The 20,508-nt window shown below is 40.3% G+C and overlaps 1 long non-coding RNA gene across 1 annotated transcript; it reads right to left on the reverse strand.

Annotated features, from left to right (window-relative positions):
* Positions 1-11,935: 11,935 nt before the first annotated feature.
* Positions 11,936-20,069, reverse strand: LOC118971747 (uncharacterized). The gene is made up of 3 exons (XR_005060374.2): positions 19,598-20,069; positions 18,773-18,934; positions 11,936-13,543 (listed from the first exon to the last, which is right to left on the reverse strand). It is a non-coding gene; the product is annotated as an uncharacterized lncRNA (long non-coding RNA).
* Positions 20,070-20,508: the final 439 nt, after the last annotated feature.

Consider the following 20,508-nt stretch of genomic DNA (forward strand, 5'->3'; position numbering starts at 1 on the left):
AGCTCTAGGCCTCTACACTGCTCTGGTTACATACGGGACTAGCAGGAAATAAGATGCACAGTCAGATGGGTGCTAGACCCCTTAAGATCTTACATGATTTTAGCTCAGTGGAAAAAGGGAATCATGGGAGGTTTTAGAGAAAATTAACTTTTCCAACTTTCTGTTATAATTATCATAAATACTACAAGCATATAGAGTGTAACAGTCAGGAATATAATTAACTCATAGGTAGCTACCATCTGGTTCTATCGTTTTATTGTATTTGCTCTTTTTTAGCCTATGTCATATTTAACCTGGGGAATCTTAGATTTGGGTCTTCTATTTACCCAATCTGGCAATCTCTGTTTTCACACTGGTGTGTTTAGATCATCTACATTCAGTGTAACCATAGGTAGGGCTGGATTTAGGCCTATCATTTTAGTGTTTGTTTCCATTTGTCCCCTGTTTTTGGTTCTGTTCACCTTTCCTGCCTTCTTTTGCATTATTTGTATTTTTTAGTATTCTGTTGTAAATTATCTGTTAGCTTTTGGCTCTCTCCATGTTATTCTCTTTAGCGGTTGTTCTAGAGATTATAATATACATTCCTAATCTTTCACAGTCTACTTCAAATTACTATTCTACCGCTTCCTAAAATGCAGGAGCTTTACAACCACATACTTCCCTTTACTCTCCTCCCTTTCTGTTATGATTGTCATATGTATTATTTCTTAATACATGGAGAACTCCACTAATGTTCTAATTTTTTGCTTTAAGACATATTTAAAGAACACTTGAGGGTTTTTTTTTTTCTCCTCTTAAGGAGAAAAGCAATCTATTATACTTACTCAGATATTTACTATTCCTATTGTTCTTCCTTGGTTCCTGTAGTTTCAAGTTTTCCTCTGGTGTCACTTACCTTGACCCATAGAACTCCCTTTAGCCTTTCCATTAAACAGGTCTTATAGCAAAGAATTCTTTTACTTTTCTTTAATTTGAGAATGTCTTCATTTTATCATCATTCCTAAAAGACATTCTGTCTGGAATTTTGGGGTAACAATTCTTTTCCTTAAGCATTTTAAAGATGTTGCATTACTGTCTTCTGGCCTCCATGATTCCTGGTGAGAAATCCTTGGTCATATGAGTCATTGTTCCTCTACATACAATGTGTTACCTATCCCTGGCTGCTTTCAAGATTTTTTTCATGGTATTTGGTTTTCAACAGTTTATGATATACCTAGGCATAATTTTCCTTTAGTTTATCCTGTTGGAGATTTACTGAGCTTCTTGAAGCTACAAATACATGTTTTTCACCAAATTTGCAATGTTTTCAGTGATAAATTCTTCAAATAATTTGTTTCTGTTCCGATCTCTTTCCTCTTCTAGTAGCCCAACAAGAAGATCCCACAGGACCCTGAGATTCTGCTAAAACTTTTTCAATAATTTTTCTCTCTGTCCTTCAGACTGGATCATTTTTATTTGTCTGTCTTTAAGTTCACTGACTCCTCAGCCATCTCCACTCTGCTATTGAATCCATTCAATGAATTTTTTTACTTCAGATATTATCATTTTCCTTTCTAAAATTTCCATTTCATTCTTTTTCTGTAGTTTCTATTTCCCTGTCCACTAATTCTATATTTCCATTTGAGGGTGTTTTACCTTGTGGGCATGATTCTATAGCTGCCTTACAGTATTTGTGTGATAATTTCAACATCTAGGCCATTGCAGGATTAGCAATACTGGTTGACTTTTCCTTTAAGAAATGCTCACATTTTCCTGGTTCTTTGTAAGTCAAGTAAGTTTGCATTGTATCCTTGCATTTTGAATATTATACTGTAAGACTCTAGATCCTGCTTTAAAAAAAACATCTCTACAGAAGGTTGATTTTGTTTTGTTTTGGCAGGCAGTCATCCCAGATGGGTGCAGATCATAAGTGCTATCTGGTCTTCTGTTTTGGGGGTTCCTGTGTGTAAAGCCTTTGTACTGCTGCTTTCAGACCTGCCCTGGGCACAGGTAGCTCTAGGCCCAGCCCAGGATTGATGGTAGTTCACACAAAGAATTAGGGATCCCCCTTCCTCAGCTCTCTCCTCTCTAGAATTTCTCCTACTCACTTGTTCCCAGGGCCCCTTGTCTCAGTCTTCTGGCCTTCTAGGAGACACAGTTCCTCTCAGAATTTTAGGTCACAAGTAGGCAGCCCTCAGATCACACCTGGGATGGGAAAGATGGGAAAAAATGAGAAACTCCCCCATCAGTGGATCATTCTTCAAGCTTTGGCTCCCCTCCTCAATCTGCCTGCTATTACTTTTCAGAGTCCTCAGGTACTTACTTCTTTGGTCCAGAGTTTTCATTGTAATTAGTGGGAAAGACAGGCCTAGAGGGTATAGTCCATCTGGACCAGGACGGAGAACCGATCTTTTCTTTTCTTTCATTTATTTATTTATTTATTTATTTATTTATTTATTTATTTATTTATTTTTATTTATTTATTTTTTTGAGAGGGCATCTCTCATATTTATTGATCAAATGGTTGTTAACAACAATAAAATTCTGTATAAGGGACTCAATGCTCAATGCACAATCATGAATCCACCCCAAGCCTAATTCTCATCAGTCTCCAATCTTCTGAAGCATAACGAACAAGTTCTTACATGGTGAACAAATTCTTACATAGTGAATAAGTTCTTACATGGTGAACAGTACAAGGGCAGTCATCACAGAAACTTACGGTTTTGATCACGCATTATGAACTATAAACAATCAGGTCAAATATGAATATTTGTTTGATTTTTATACTTGATTTATATGTGGATCCCACATTTCTCCCTTTATTATTATTATTATTTTTAATTAAATGCTGAGGTGGTAGGTAGATGCAAGATAAAGGTAGAAAACATAGGTTAGTGTTCTCAGAGAGCAAATGTAGATGATCAGGTGTGTGCCTGTAGACTATGTGCTAATCCAAGCTAGACAAGGGCAACAAAACATCCACGGATGCAGATTTCTCTCAAAACAGGGGGAGTGAGGTTCTAAGCCTCACCTCTGTTGATCCCCAATTTCTCATCTGATGGCCCCCCTGCGACTATGCCTGTCTTAGGTTGTTCCTACCTTGAGGAATCTTACCCGTCTCTGGCTAACCAGTCATCTTCCGGGGCCATACAGGGATATTCTTTCATTTATTTTTAAAAAGCATTTCAGGTACTGTTGAGGACCTTAATATGTCCTTCTCTCCCCGCCTTTTCTTCTTTTCATGTCCAGATAAACCCACAGCCTGAATTTGGGGTTTATTATTCCTTTGTGTTTTATGCTTTTAAAATGTATAATATCCACAAGTATTACACAGTATAGTTTTATAAGTTTTTTACTTTACATAAAATGGCCTCATAGGATAAACAGTATAGAGCCAACTTCAATAAATTTGCCAGTTTACTTACAAAGAACATACCTGCCCTACTGTTGAACATAGGATATTGCTCAAACTCATTCATTCTGTTGCCAAATCATGCTATTTTCTGTCTTCCTGGTTAATCAGTTACGAAGAGAAGCATGTTAAAACCTCCCAGTATAACTATGGATTTGTCAATATTTCACTATATTATGTAATTATTTGCTATATATATTTTAAGGTGATCTTATTAGGTGCAACCTAGGTAGAGTATCTTAATAAACCATTCCATTCCTTTATCATATGTAGCGGCCATCTTTCTCCCTAATAGTGCTTGTATACTCAAAAACTATTTTTCTGATATTATTATAGCTACACCAGATTACTTTTGATTGGTATTCCCTTGAAGTGTATCTTCTCATTATTTTACTTTCAACCTTACTGTTTTGCCTTTCAATAATTATTCTGTTTATACTTATGATTATTCATACCTTTAGGTTTATCACTATTGCCTTGTTTTGAACTTTCTTCTTTACGTTTTCTTTGTTTCTTTTCTTTCTCTCTCCTTCTGTTGGATTGTTTATTGATTTCACCCTTTCCCTCTATACTCATATATTTTTTTAATTCTGCTCCCAGATTTATTAGGCTTTTTGACTTTTAGGATTCAAGTCTAATCAATTCTGAAAATTTATTAGCCATTATGTCTTTAATCACTGCTTATTCTCCATTGTCTATCTGCTTACCTTCTGAAAATCCCATTATATATATATTGGAACTTCTCATCCTGTTCTACTTGTCTCTTAACCTTTCTTTCATATTTTTCATCTCTTCATCTCTCTGAGCTGCTCTCTGAAATTTCCTCCACTGTGTACCTTCCAATTCCCTAATTCCCCTTAAGCTTTGTCTAATCTATCCATTGAGTTTTTTATTTTAATAACTATGTTTTTCATTTATATTATTAGATTCTTTTTCAAATCTACCTACTCTTCATGATGTCTTATTCTCTTTATATATTTCAATGTCTTATTTAACATCTTTAAATATTTTAAATATATTTATTTTAGAGTCTATTTGATAGTTCTGTTATCTTAAGTTGTTTTGATCTAATCTGGCTGTTGCTTCATCTACTGAAGCTTGCTTATGGATTGGTTCATTGTATGTTTTGTAATTTGGGTTTATAAACCCATACTTAGTAAGCCTCCATTTGTAGCAATCTTGAGCTACCTGGATTGAAAGCATACTACTCCTGGGAGTGTTTTTTTAATTTTCTCCTAATGGGTATTGCAGCAATATTATCACTGCTTAGTATGACTTTTATATTGATTTCAAAGCTTGGGAATTCCCAAACCAAATGGGTAATGTACATGTGTACCTTGAACCTACATAAGGAATTTATAGCAGCATCAAAAATAATCTATAATTAAACATCTAGATTAACATAATGGAAGTTGTACAAGAGCTCTCTACCATGTTCATATATCAGAAGATTCAAAATTGTAAAGATACAGATATTCAACATCATTAATCATCAGGGAAATACAAATCAAAACCATAGTGAAAATATCACCTCACACCAATAAGAATAGCTAATACCAAGAAAACAAAAAATAACAAGTGTTGACCAACATGTGGAGAAATGGGAACCCTTGTACACTGTTGGTGGGAATGTTGATTGGTGCAGTGACTATGGAAAACAGTATGGAGGGTTCTCAAAAGACTAAAAATAGAAATACCATATGACACAGCAATTCCACTTCTGGGAATTTACCAAAAAAAAACCAAAATCACTAATTTGAAAAGTTATATGCTCCCCTGTCTATTGTAGCACTATTCACAATAGCCAAATATAGAAACAACCTAAATGTCCATCAATAGATGAATAGATAAAGAAGTGGTGGTACATATATACAATGGAATATTACTAAGCCATGAAAGAGAATGAACTCTTGCCATTTACAACAACATGGATGAACCTAGAGAGTTTTATTCAAAGTGAAATAAGTCAGAGATAGACAAATACCATATGATTTCACTTATATGTAGAATCTAAAAAATAAAACAAACAAGAAATAAATAAACTCATGAACACAGACAGCAGACTTCGGTTACCCTAAGGGAGGGAGGAGAGGGATGGGTAAACTAAATGAAGGGGATAAAGATGTATAAACTTCAAATTATCAAAATAAATTAGTCACAGGAATGAAAGTACAACATAGGGAATATAACTAATAATATTGTAATATCTTGGTATAGTGACAGATGGTAACTACACTTACCATAGTGAGCACTTGGTAATGTATATAATTATTGAATCACTATGTTGTACATCTGAAACCTAACATAATACTGAATAGTACCTATATTCAAATTTAAAGCTTTATAACTGCAAAGATACAAATGTTCTACAGTTCAGCATTTCTAGGGTTTCGATATAATCCTAACAAAAATCTCAGTAGGTTCAGTGGGAGCACATGGACATTGACAAGCTAATTCTAAACTGCATATGGAAATGCAAAGGCCCATAAGAACCAAGACAAGCTTGAATAAGAAGTTGGAGAATTTTCTCTACCTGAGATTAAGACTTGTTTTAAAACTAGATGATGATATACAATGTGCTATTGTCACAAGGGTGAACAAAAAGACTAGTGGAACAGAATTGAGAATCCAGACACTGAGTAGTACAAAATGGCCACTTGAGTTACAGCAAAGGTGGTAATGCAGTACAATAGGGGGAAGAATATATTTTTAATTAAATGGCATGGGATCATTTGGATATCTAGATGGGAATAACTAATATCAACTTCTGAATATACAAAAAAATATACACATACAAAAAGTGAATTCCAGATGGATTGTAGGTCTAAATGTGAAAGGCAAAATAACAAAGATTTTGAAAGATATCATAGGAAAATATCTTTATTACTTTGGAGTAAACAAACATTTCTTAACTTGGTCACAAAAAGTAATGACTATATGGAAGTCTGATAATTGGACTTAATTAAAATCAAGGACATCTGTTCTTCAAAAACACCACATAGAGGCTGAAATGGCAATTGGCAGAAAAGGGAAAGATATTTGTAAGACACATACCTGATAAAGATTTATAGTTAAGTATATAAAGAACTATAAATCAGAAAGGGAAAAAAAACAGAAAAATGAACAAAAGCATTTCACAAAAGCATACACAAAATTACCAAGATACCTATGAAAAAGTGTTCACTCTCCTGAATTATCATGGAAACACAAATCCAACTAGAGTGGCTAAAATGAGGCAGAACAGAAATGACAATATCAGTTGTTGAGGAGGCTGTGAAGCAACTGGAATGCTCATACTCTGGGAATTTTAAATGGTCAACCACTTTGAGAAACTGCTTAGCAGTAGCCTCCAAATCTGAGTTTATGTATACCTAAGATCCAATAATTTTCTCTTTTAAGATATTTTTCTGACAGAAATGTCTTATGTTCAACCAAACTTAATGTACTAGCATGTTCAAAACAGCCCTATTCATAACATCACCTAACTGGAAGCCACACAAATGACCTGAATGAACTTCCAAACCCAAGCACATAGATGACCAAAATCAGTCTGTATAACCACCCCATGCCCCAGGGATGCCGTTGCTTCAGACACCTGTTTGGTGCTCTGGCTTGGGATTCCCTCTTCCTTTCTCCCTGGAGATTGTCTTTACCTTCTTACAAGCTCAAATCTGAATGTGAAAGTCTGTATGTGACAGTTCCTCTAGAACATCAGGAGGTTCTGCAGCAGATGGGACACCATGTTATATAATTCATAGTATGTCCCCATTATCTTTCCATGTTCTCCCCGAGATGTGAACAGTCTTCCCAGCACTGTTTTTATAGTCTCAAGATGATTGGTTGTAAGTGAAGGGGAAAGATAAATACTTTCACTTAACACCCACAGGGCAAGGGAGCAGAGTGGAGGGAGCATCGCCTCCTGCACTTCCTCTGTGGAGCCTGGTGCTCTAAGGGCCCATCTCTGGTCCCATATGGTTGTCACCTATTCTGGAGGCATCTATCACTCAGATGAGCAGCTATTCTCTCCTGTTGGGTCCCAGGCTTGTGATCACTGGGCTGAGATCCGGGCTGCCAAGCACTGCTGACGGGCATGCTGAGGCAGTGGGCCTGGGAGAGTCACTGCCCACTTTGGCCTTGCCCTGGGATCCCACATGGGCTCCCCTTCAAGGTCCCACCTCTCTGATAGAAGAATTGGTGTAATTACAGGGTGCAGCTTGTACTTCCTGTGTCCTAATTTTCCAGGAGCCCGTGAGGCCCTTGTGCCATGCCCTAAGCAACCGAAAAGAAACTGTTGGCAGTTGGAAAAAGACTAGTAGCTCCCAAGGAGCTGGCCTGGGCTCCATAGGCCATGATGGTGCCTTTTCTGCAGACCATTTCTCTGTGACTGAGTGACAAGTCTTTCACATTTTGGTGCAGAATTGGGGCTTTTGATGATACACTGTCATCTCTAACTTATGGCTAAAGAACGAATGTCAACAAGAGCAAATGGTTTGCCTTCCACAGACATGCTCATAATAACAGTTTCAGGGTGTTCTGTGTGCCAGGCTTTACAAAGTACTTTACATGGATTATCTCACTCTCAAAACAACCCTAAAGGTATATACTGTTATTATTCCCATTTTTCTGATGAGGAAACCGAGGTTATATGACTTGTTTGAAGTGACAGAGCTGAGTGATAAAGCCAGGACTGAAAATCAGTAAGCCTGGCTCATATCCTTGACCCACATTCTATATGTAAGCATTTTGTCACCGATCCTGGACTCAAAGTCACCTCTACTGGATGCCATGTCCTTCCCTTGAAGAAATTCTCCCCACCTTTCTGGTTGGGTGCCCCAGTGGACCCTTCATGAGCACAGGAGTAGGAGCGGGATTCACAGAGAGCCTCCCTGGTAGGATTTCTCAAGAGCCCCCCTCCGCTCATTTCCCCCCCTTGGCCCCCAGGGCATCCTGCCCCACTTCTCACAGCTAGGGTCTGCCAGGGGCACTGTCCTGTCTCCGAAGTTTTCTTCTGCCCATCAGTCTTCTCACCCAATCCCGACCAGGAGCAAACAGAGACTCGATCCCTGGTTCCACCTCCTAGACTCCTGAAGAGGAGCAGCGTGCCCAGCTGGACCACAGGACAAGGTGACCTCGGGCCGGAGTTGAAGGCTGTCTGCTTAGCTCTACCTTCACTGAGAAGACCAGACCAGGAAGGTCCCAGCATTCCTGCTGGGGCCAAGGTCGGGGGTGGGGGGGTGGGGGGATGGGGAGTAGAGGTTCTCTAAGAAAGAATGGTATGGATTCTTAGGGGGAGTGGGGTGTTCTTCTAATGTATAAAATTGCATTTTTGGTAATAACTGTGGAGCTGGAGCTCTTGCTTGATGGCTTCAGAGAAGTAGTGTAAAACACGATAAGAGTTGCCATAGGAAAACCCAGCAAAGTTGTCCTCTGGAGCTCCTGCACACCCTTCGGCTTTACCAGGCCCCCAGTCAAAGTCCAGGCCTTGATCACCACCAAAATCCTGCAGTCAACCAGTTTCCTGCCAGCCAGCCTTCTTCAGTTAGATAAAGAGGGACATCAGTCCACTGGAAGGCCCCAAGATAACTTTAAGGAAGGCAAGAGATATCATAATGGGCCCAGAAAAAAGACCACTGAGCCTGATAGATGGCCACTGAGAGCTTATAACGCAACCCTGACATCAGGCATCAACTCAGCATCACCTTTGGCAATCCAGCTGGAACCTGCCGTGCTTATGCACTGGTATTCCTGGGGGAATTATAAATCTTTGTGGGGCTGAATCAGATGATGTTTTAAATGTCCTTCCAACTGGGCATCATCTGTGATTCACTCAATCCTTGTGATATCTGCCATTCAGTAAACACTGTGGGCCTGGCGTATTGATGCCTTATCCCACTCAGCCCTCCCAAACACCTAATGAGGGGGTTTTTATTAACATCCTTTTCAGGAAAGGGAGGAATAACTTGTCAAGATGCCAGAGATGCTTCTCTTGGGAAGAGAAAGGACTTAGATCTAGGTCCATCTAGCCCCAAAACTGATCCTCTTTGCAGTCCACCACTCTGCCTCTCGCACTACCAGCCTACTCAGCCTGCTGCCCCTCAAAAGGAAGTGAGAGGCACAGAGAGACAGTGCCCAGGTGAGACGTCACCCAGAAAATGGGCACTTCCGGAGAAAAACTGCCGCAGTGACAGGCCTTGTAAACAGCGGCGTCCAATCGTTAACCATAAGGCTGTCTTCCATCTAGAAATAGGCTCCCTTTTGTCCACCCAGCCTACACACCAACAATAACTCCGTCACCCTGGAGACCACAGAACAAAGGCAGGGAGACAGCTAGGGACAGAACAGGGTATAAGTAAGATGCTTATGGGCAGGGAGAAAAAAAATGAATTAAAGGCAGAACACATCAGGATATTTGACATGCAGGTTTTTAAATTATGCCCACACTCCTTATATGAGGAGTGTACACAAATGAGTCTGTATTTTCAACTACGTCACATGTTCGGCTTTGCAACCAAAAACAATATTTGTGTTTCATGTGCTGCACTGTGGTGTTGTATACACAGAATCACCTGGCACAGCTCCTGTCTCCCCAAGATGCAAATTAACGTTTTCAAGGGGGTGGGGGTGGTGCAAGGGGAGGCCCAAGGGAGAGGAGCAAACGTGTTCTGCAGGCCACCTCGGGCGCTGACATTGCTGGGCGTGATGGATGCTGCCAGCGCTGTTGCTTAGCAACCCAATACCCTTCAAGAAAATCCAGCAGTCTCGCTGGTTCGCAGAAGCAAGCACGACTGGTTCAGCATGGCACTGGGCATGGACAGATAATACTGGTTTTGTTCCAGTTATTTATAATCATTCTTCCTGGTTTCCTGTATACATGAACATATCTGAGGGTACCGAGCACCCTACACTAGATTGGGGCTGGAAAAAGCCCAGGGTTTTTAAATTACCTTAAAACTGGCTTTGGAGAGTAGTGGAATTTTACTGGCTGGTCCCATGATGCTCCTTCAATCCCAGGCCCTCTCGCAACATAAAGGCAGATCACAGCATGACTCACCAGCATACCTCCAGATAGTTGTTTGTCAGCCCTGTTATGAGTCATGCTTTCTTCAGCTTTCTTTTTGCTCAAAACTGAAACAACTTGACATTTTAGAATAGGGTTGGTGGAAGGTTTTCTGATTTTTTAATTTTTAATTTTTTTTAAGTCACCCTGTGGCTTTCTGTGCAAGTGGGGGGTGTGGGGGGGTGGGAAGAGGTGAGTAATGGCTGTGTGAACAGGTAAACATGAGTGAGGTTCTCCATACCGCCCCCTGCCTGGAAAGCCGCAGGAGCACAGGATGCAGTCATTGGTGCCATGGAAGAATGGGAACGCTCTGGACTGTATTCTAGAAGGGACAATGATGCCCTGGTCATTGTTCTGACCCCCAGCAGTCTTCCGCTCCCTGCATCCCCAAAAACGAGGTTGGCTTCATTTGTGCAGTGTACATTAGAGTATCGTTGTAAGGCTTTAAGAAAATCCTGCAGGAGTTATAAGAAACAAAGAAAACTGGGATTTCAGATGAAAACAAGAGAAGTGCAATTAAACACAGAAATTGTGCTGGACCAGAAAGATGGCAGGATCCCTGGGTTCAGGTTCTGATTCTGACGTTAACTTGGGTGTGTGATGAACTTCTGCTTATTTTGCATGGCCCAGCACAAGCCTCATCCTCCAGGAAGCCCTCAACCTCTTAGATTTATTAACTTAGATAGCACACTGTTTTCCTTCCTGAAATGTGAGTGTCTCCAAGTCAGGCACCATTTTATGCATCTCTGTACCACATCAACTCAGCACCAGATCCAGTATGTAGTAGATGCTCAATGCATGCTGCCTGTTTGTAGGAGAGGTGGGTAAATGAAAGAATTAGTAACCAGTTCAATAACTAAATCCAATTAACCTCTTGGAACCCCTATTTTTTCCCTTGCTTAACAATATGCACTGTCTACTCATAGAAAAGTAACAAAGGTGAAGGAGTTGCAACTGAAAGCATTTTGAATGTTACACAATACCATGTCATTATAAAGCATTAGAAAAGAAAAGGTACTGGTTATCCAGTGTCCCCAAAGTCAGGGATCAGGACCAGTTGTACACACAAGTGAACTGGGGAAGGAAAAAGTTTGAGCCGATATGAAATACTTCCCCTATCAGGCTGGGGTAATGCCTGAAATTTCCAAAATATTTACTTCTTTGGATTAAGACATTGCAAATCCTTGTTAAAAATGTAAACAATCTCTTGCCTCAACCACATATTAATCCATCATTAACCCTGAGGACTTTAGTTTAACTCACTAGAGCCACTTTCAGAGTGTAAGGGCCATGAGACAGGTAATTATTTTTTACTCTTTATTATAAAAATGTTCAAACATGCAAAATTAAAGACAATCACATACTAAACTCCTGTGTGTTCATCAGCCAGCTTTGACAATTATCATCCTAAACCAATCTATTTTCATCTACCCACCCCTCCCCAGATTGGATTATTTTGAAGCAAATCTAAAACCTCTCAATATTTCATTTGTGTGTATTTCAGTGTATAGCTCTAAAATATCAGTACTCTTTTTTAACATAACCACAATATCAGTATCATACCTAAAAATAATAAAAATAATAATACCTCAGTATCATCAACTATCTGGTCAGTAGTCATTGTTCAGATTTCCCAGATAGAACAGTTCAGTTTTGTGGTAACAGTAACATTAGATTCAGTATAAGCAGAGCTGGTTGTAGGGCTGTTCCTACCCAGAGGACGACAGGGCCATGATGTGAATTTCACCTGTTCCACTGTTTTGTTTTCCTATTTCACAATTGCCAGCAGCAATCCACACATGAGGAAGGACACGGATGTGTAAGCCAAAATATGAATTACTCTCCCTATCAGCCAATGACACACAACTTCCCCCAGCTGTTGTAAAAATAATAGGTTTCCTTAACCTGGCAGTAGTTGGACTTGATTACTCAACTCCATTGTCAGCTTCACCTGATTGTAGATAAACCACATATACTTATCTGAGCCTCAGTTTTCTTTACAATGGAGGCAGGAATAGGACCTATCCCACAGGGCTCTTGAGAGAAGTAAAGAAGGTAATATATGTAAAGCACTAAGAAAGCTCTTGGTGCAGTAAACCCATAAAGAACATGAACTATTGTGTTGTTATTCCCCAGTCCCCTTGGAAACCAAAGTGTGGTTGGGCAAGCAGATGCTTGGATGAAGATCCTAATGGCCTTACCACGGCTGCCTCCTCTGCTTGACAAAATACTGAATCTGAAATAATTTTTGGTGTTCCTCAAAGTCTGCATTTAAGACCACCTGCATCAAAATCACCATGAGCAATTATGTGCAACGTGGATCACTAAGCCCTGGGCAATTCTTAAGAAAACTGAAGTTTGAGAACTTCCGCTATAAGTTTGCCTGAATGGTTGTGGAGTGACTTTCCTGACCAGAGAGCAGATGGGATGTCTGAAAGACAACGAGGTGTAGCTAAAGAGGTCTGGGACCTGGAATCAAGAGACCAGCATGGAGCCTGGCCAGCCATTTACCTGTGGAATGGAGCTGGTAATGTCTCCCCAGTGGGGCCACAGAGAGACCAAATGGGATCCTGAGGATAGGAAAATACTTTCCGTGAAGCAATTGATGTACCAGGTGACTTACTTGTATTATTATCCCAATTCCAAGACCTAAATATAGAATTCCTTTTTGGTGCTACCAAAAGAAGAGCATGTGATCTAATGATGTCCATGACAAAGGGCATCATTCATGAGCATCTCATCCATTCATTCATTAACAAATATTTATTGAGTGTCAATTCTTTGCCAGGCACTGTGCTGGCATAAACCAGGGCAAAAGCAGTCACATTCCCTGCCTTCCTGGGCACATATAGGGCTCAGTCATATCCAAGTACAAAGAAGGGACAGGGAAAAACTTAAAACAGTTCATGCAAGTCTAGAGCTAGAAAAGGACCTTAATGGACACAACTTCTTCATAGAACAGGGGAGAAGACCTAGATCCAAAGGCGTAAGGCAGCACCTCCACACCCCCCAGTGAGTCCATAGCCAGAAAAGCACTCGTTCCTTAGTTCCTGGAACTCTTCCTACTCTGTCTTCTTTACCCTTTCCTGCACCTAGAAAAGCAAAGAAGCAAAACAAATATTGAGTTGCTCCTTCTCCATGTCATCAGCATGAATCATTTGACTTGACAGCAATAAAATTCTTCCCACTCAATGCAGCTATTAAATTTTCACTTTTCACTTCATTTTAAAAGCAGGTTACAGAACAGCAATGCACAGTAGGATCTCGTTTTTGTAAACAGTGTATCTGTGTGTATCTAGCATAGAAAAATGTCTATACAAATCAATACCAAGAGATCATTCCCTTGGGGCTCAGATTATGGGTGCTTTTTATTTTCTTCATCATATTCCTGGAATTTTCATGGAATTGTCTAAATCTCCCACAATAAACACAAATTACTTCTGTAAGAAGTGAAAAGGTTATTTCAAAAATAATGTCTGGTTCTTTTTATTTACACCAATGTGTTTTGCCTTTTTGAAACTAAATCTAATCTCATGAGAGGTTTCTAGAATCTTTTTGTCCAGATTACATGCCAAAATTAAACTCAGTCTTTGCCAACAGAAAAGATGTGGCACAAAACAGCCACCTGTTGCCAGGACCCCTCTAAGATAACATTTGGATTTATCCAGGCAAAGACTAGCTGTAGTCTTGAATAGAATCAAAGGATCTACAAATATTCCCTGAGCCCTACCAAGCTCACAAATCTGCACTGTGCCCTCTCTGCCTGGAGGTCAGAGATGCACAAGACAGGATCACAGTCTTCAAGAAACTTAGAATTTGGCTGAGGAATGAAGGCACAAACATGTACAAAGTTTAGTAACAAAATATGAACCAAGGAGCGATATTGGAAAGTACACCACGTACTGGGCCACCAAGGACAGACCATCTGGGGAGCTGTGGGGCCAGTGGAGGGCAATGCGCAGCCCCTGAAGGTTTTTTAGCAGGGAAGTGACATCATGAGATCTGTGTTTCAGGAAGATTAAGGTCTGGAGAATGTACAATCATATCTGAACAGGGAGAGATTAAGAAGAGGGAGGACATAATTGCAATAATGTCAAGAGAAAAGAATGCTGGGTTTTAGGTGCAGCTCAGCCACTAAGGAGGCAACTTCAAAACTGTCACTTCTACTTTCTGGGACTAATTCCCTCACCTGACAAGTGAGGGAGTTGGACTAGACTCTCTAAAACCCTTTCCAGCTGTCAAAATTCTTTTTTTTTTGGTCAAAATTCTTTAGTTCCATGATCTAGGCAATGATGATAAAGGCTGAAACCATGTGTTGCCGTGACAAGGACAGGAGTGGTTTCAGTGTATCAAATGCGTCTTGGAGGGCACTGCTAAGTCATCTTCAGCACAGCACCGACAGAATAAGGCCACATTTTCCCCTTCCTCATATTTCTAACCCCTTGGGAGGCACTGTCACAAATCTTTTCTTCTTATTTTTTTTACTGAGATGTAACTTACATAAAATTGTCCCTCAAAGTATGAGATTGAGTGGTCCTCAGCACATTCACAAAGTTGTGCAACCATCACCACTATTTAGTTCCAGAATATTTTTGTCACCCCAAAAACAATTCCCATATGCATTAGCAGTTACTCCCCATGTCCCCTGTCCCAGTCCCTGATGGCCACTAATCTATTTTCTACCTCTGTGGGTTTGTCTCTTTGTGGACATTTCATGTAAATGGAATCACACAACCTGTGGCCTTTTGTATCTGACTTCTTTCACTCACTACACTGTTTTCAAGGTCTATCTGTGTGGTAGCAGGTGTCTGTACTTCCTTCCTTTGCATGGCTGAATAATATTCCATTGCATAAATAGGCCACATTTTGTTGATCTGTTCATCCATGTGGACATGTGGGCTGTTTCCACTTTTCAGCATGCATTGAGTCTTCCAGTCTCATTTACCTGAGGAAAGCCCATCACATGGGCCTCCAATATTTGAATTTAGAAAGAAGTGGAAATTCGGGATAGAGGGAGACAAAACTGTCTTCATCTGCAGCAGCCATCATAGACATTCATTCTGACAAGGTTTTCCATAGATACTGTGGGAGTAAACAAAATATTTGTATCTCCAAAGAGCATGTTACTTTAAGTGAAAATTTTTGAGCAGCAAAGCCCATTCTGTGGATTTAAAAATGCCACAGGATTAGAGGATAAGCTTTAGCTTTCATGTTCTGCCAATGAGACAGAATTGAGTTTGTAGATTCCCAGGCATGACAGAAGCCGAGCCTCAGCCGATGTGTGACCTGCTTTTCACTCTGTAAACAACCAATTCAGAGCCATGCATATCTGAGTTTCAGTATTAGTTCTTTTTCCCACAGTCCAAGCTGTTAATTTCCTCACTGTATTTTTTATGAGCTAGAAAAACACGAAATATCACTGAACTATCAATGTTTGTGTTACAGTCAGTATAAGACAAGATGTCTTTGTCTTTTCCAAAATCAAACTGAATTAAAAATAAGGTCAATAAAACATTTATCCAATTGACAAGAGATTCCTGAGTTCAGACTTTCCTAAAAGAGAGGGAAGATGGGCAAAAACTCAGTTGTATGTTTCCTCTGGTCATTTAATTTCAAAATTACCATACAGACCAGAAAGAAAGTAGAGAGTCTTGAGGTTGAGAGCTTTAACACCAAGAAAAAACATTTACTAAGCACCTACTTTGTGCCAGGAAAAGGAATGAGTTTCACAGTCTCTCTTATAGTCTAATTGAAAAGAAAAGATATAACCATTAAAAATCATTGTAATTTGCCAGAGGCTGGAGGCGGAAAGAATGGGAATGAATGCTAATAGGTTTGGAGTTTCTGTTTGGCCTGATGAAACTGTTCTGGAATTAGATAGTGGTGATAGTCGCACAACCTTATGAATATAATAAAAACCATTGAAATGTATACTTAAAAAGGGTACCCAAATTTTATGGTATGTGAACTATCTCTCAATACAATAAAAAAAGGAAATAATAATAATGGTACATCATAGTATTATCAGAAAGACTGAAAACAAACATGCCTAGGAATAGGGTAGAAGATAGGTTTTCTTCTAAACATGAGTTTTGCTCCTAAGCAAAAACTTTAGTAAACGTCCCTACATTCGCTGAAGCCCTCTGTCTGCTGTTCCTACAGAGGGCCCAAATGCAGGCGCCAGGCCTCCCCAGCTTTCCCTGGTGCAGTGGATGTCGTCTGCAGACTTTGGTGGAAGTTTTGTTAACTGCTCTGCCCCCAAGGATGCGTGTTTCAAGAGAACACTGCCTGGCTTACAATGTGATTTGGAAATACGCTGCTGGCTGTGTTTTATGCATTTTATCAAGTGTTCTTAACTTTGTACCAGCTGGGACCATGAAGGGCACAGTTTTAGAAGGTTGAAGTTGAATAATAATTTTACACCAGAAAGCATTCAGCCAGGACTGCTGAGCAGCAAGCTGCCTGGGTGGTCGATATTCTTGAGCCCTGAAGGCAGCTTCATGTCTAAGGGCTGCACAGTGGCCCCTGGTAAAGTTTGGGGCTATAGTGCTAAATACTACAATATGGTAGTTGAGCTCAAAGTCCCTTGGGGGCAAGCCCACTGACTGGCCATGTAATCTTGGGTATGTGAATCAATCTCTCTAAACCTCAGTTACCTCATCTGTAAGATGGGGATGATTTTGTCTGTTGGTAACCTGTGAGTTTTAAGAGGGTTAAATGAGTGAATGAATACCAAGTTCTCAGACGAGTGCCAGGCAGCACTAACCACTCCGTGAGTGGTGGCCACTGTTGCTCTCCGACCATCCTTAAGGAAGGAAGGTCACATCTAATGACTTTCAGGGAGGCTGACAACCTGGTCAGGTATATTTTGATTATCATCCCACCTAGTTATGTCACATTCTGAAAGAAGACAGTGCAGCTAAGGGCATGCTGGGGGAGCTCAGTTAAGATTCCATGATGGAACCAAACCAGGTTTTCTCATCCTGCTATTTTTCATTAGCTTTAGACTGTAAACTTCTTAAGCCCAAGTGCCCATTCCTGACAGGTTCTCAAAGGGTAATACCAGAGAGTCTGTGTCAGAACTGGGTGGGGTGCTTGTTTAAAATAGGAAATGTCCAGGCCCCACCTAGAACTACTTGACCCATGCCCTAGGAAGGGACTCTGCATTTGAAGGTGCTCTTACAGCCTCTTTGGCATGCTGGAGTGTAAGAACCACTCTGCACTGGACTTGAGAAAGCCCAGCCTCTGCAGCCAAGTGCTGAAACTATAGGTGCCACACACACACTGGATGCTTAAGACATGCTTTTCTTAATAAATAGAAAGAAAGATGAAATCAAACTATTGAAAAAAATTTTTAAGGCTAAATAAAAATCATGGGTGGATGAATGGAAGATTGGATGGATGGATGAGGAGATGGAATGGATGATTGGATGGATGCATGGACAATTCGATGGATGGATGGGTGGATGGATGAATGGATGGAAGGAAGGATGGATGGATGGATGGATGGATGGATGGATGGATGGATGGATGGATGGATGGATGGATGGATGGATGAAGCAACTACATGTATCTAGTTTCTTTGCTCCTCCTCATAATGTTATCCTAACATTCACTGAGATAATTTTTCCTCAGTATAAAAGCAATATGTGATTGATGCTTAAAACTTAGATAACCCAGAAAAACACCAAGGAAAAGACATACAAAACCATCCCTCAGAGGTTACCACCACCAAGGTGTTTGTACAGGTCCTTTTGGTCTTCTGTATGATATGTATAAACAGGTGACTTAACAAAAATATCACCATATTATACTGAATACTCTTTTGAGCCCACTTTTTTTTAACTTAGCAATGCATTATAAATATTTTCTCAGCTCAGCAAATTCTTCCTCACCATAATTTAGATGGCAGCATAGTATACCATCATAGTGGTACTATGAGGTGTCTCATTCTTGTCCAATCATTGAACATTCAAGTTCAATAATTAATTTAAAATAAGGTGTACATGTCAATGCTAATTCACATGTCTTCACAGGCTATCTATAGTTTTTTAATTTCCACAACTGATTTCAATTAGTAGCCAGGATCAATGGCTACTACCCATGAAAGACTACTTCTGGAATGTTCTCAGGACCCCTTGAAATTGGAACACAAATAAGGAAAATTTCCATGCGTCAAGAATATCAACAAACCTGGATTATGTAAACCCCGTTGATTCCAGAGTGCACAGAACTGTCCCTGGTCATGAGAGGACAGAACACTCACTGGTCGTATCGTCAGGCCACAAGTGAACCAAACTGACCACCAAGCTAGTACTCACTTCATTTCTGATGAACAGCCACTTTGAGAACAGTGACGCTCTGTCAACTGGAATGATTTATTTGTATCATTTCTTTCCTCTTCGTTGCTTCAATTAGCTGCCAAGATATGACAGGGGCGGGGAGCTTGCTGTTTCTTTGGGGCTGGGATGTAGAAGAAACTCCTACAAATTTAAAGATTCAAAGATTAAAGAAATCTCAGAGTTTATGAAATTATGTGCAGTTTAGTTTGTTTGATTTTTAGATGAACACCAGACTAATTTCTTCTCGAAAATATAGATCAAAGGAAAGGTGATTTTAAAGTTAAAAACTGATTCAAAGGGAATTGACAACAGCTCCTTGAAAGCTGGTCAGCCTTGGTTGCCTTCATTCCTGGCAGCATCTGCTTTGATGTCTAACATGCAGCAAATGTTTGTTAAGTGAATTAATATCTGAATGTAAGAATGAATGAATTAGGGGATGGTCCTCTATCCCATTTCAAGCCATGCAGTAGAGATGCTGTGAACTACTCTGTTTTTCTGTTTCCTCCAGATTTTGCCTTAGTCTCCAAAGACCACCACACCAATCAGTCTCTCATTGCCTAAAAACTCAAAATAAATAGTGCTTTTAGCCAGTGTTGCAATTCTATGCATTGAACCAAAACCCACAGAAATATGTCACCAGCCCTATCTCCCCCCAGGAGGTACTCAGTTAGCAAAATGCCAAGCCTCAGTATTCCACACTTATGGGTCACGAAGGCCACCTGCAAGGTCACACTAACTCATTTGCTACAGAATGGCTGCCTTTGAACTTGGAAGTAGGAAAAGCCGCCTTTGTTCTCAAATCACCTCATCTTTGCAGTTCCCAATCTCTCTGCTCCACGGGGCCGCCTGCCACCTGCTCACTGTTGTCCTGCATCTTCCTTGCACTGGACACAAACAGCCTGACTTACCAGGAACCTCAAAGCAAGCATTCCTCTCTGGGAGCTCCTTCACTGTTAAAAACAACAAAATGATTACCCTGCCACCAAGTTTTACCAGCACTTGCTTGGGCAGTGCGTCCCACTGTGGGATCCAGAAAGTCATATCTCTTTCCTGGGCATTTCAAGACCCAAGCGCCCCACGTTCTGGGAGTGCTGCCCCCCGTGTCTGTACAGCTTCCTCGCCCTGACTTTTACTTTCACTTTTATTACAGCTAAATAATTGTGAAAAGAAAAAAAACATATTTCCTTTTTTTCACTATATAATTTTCTTTTTGCATACCAAGTTTCTACAAAGTCTCTACTGTTCATACATTTTTATTTGCACCAAATATACACACTCCTTTTTTTATTTTTTAAGTAAACAGTGTTCAGTTTTCCTTGTTTACCAGTATACCCAGAGAGCGGATTGTTCTAAAACCACTCCCCCATCTGCCCTTGTGAGCCCCTCCTGAGAAGACACATTTCTGATTCCGCAGCTGTGGCCACTCCCCCTACAGGCAAGGTCCTCTGAAATGGGGCTGGTTTTGGCAATAGCTGGCTCCCAGCTTTCAGAGATATGATGGAGCTCTGTTTTACAATCTGAGCCACGGCTCAGGTGATGGAAGTAGGAGTGGAAATCCCTTAATGAAATGGTAGATGTAGAGGCACCATGTTGACAAGAGTAACATCAAGTTAATGGCACCAGCACTATGCTACATGCTCTACAGGCATTAACTCACATGATCCGTATGGTTCCAAACTCCATTCTCCAGTTAGGAAACAGGCCCAGAGGTTAAG

This window comes from Manis javanica, chromosome 3 (genome assembly GCF_040802235.1).
Source record: "Manis javanica isolate MJ-LG chromosome 3, MJ_LKY, whole genome shotgun sequence".
NCBI lineage: Eukaryota > Metazoa > Chordata > Mammalia > Pholidota > Manidae > Manis > Manis javanica.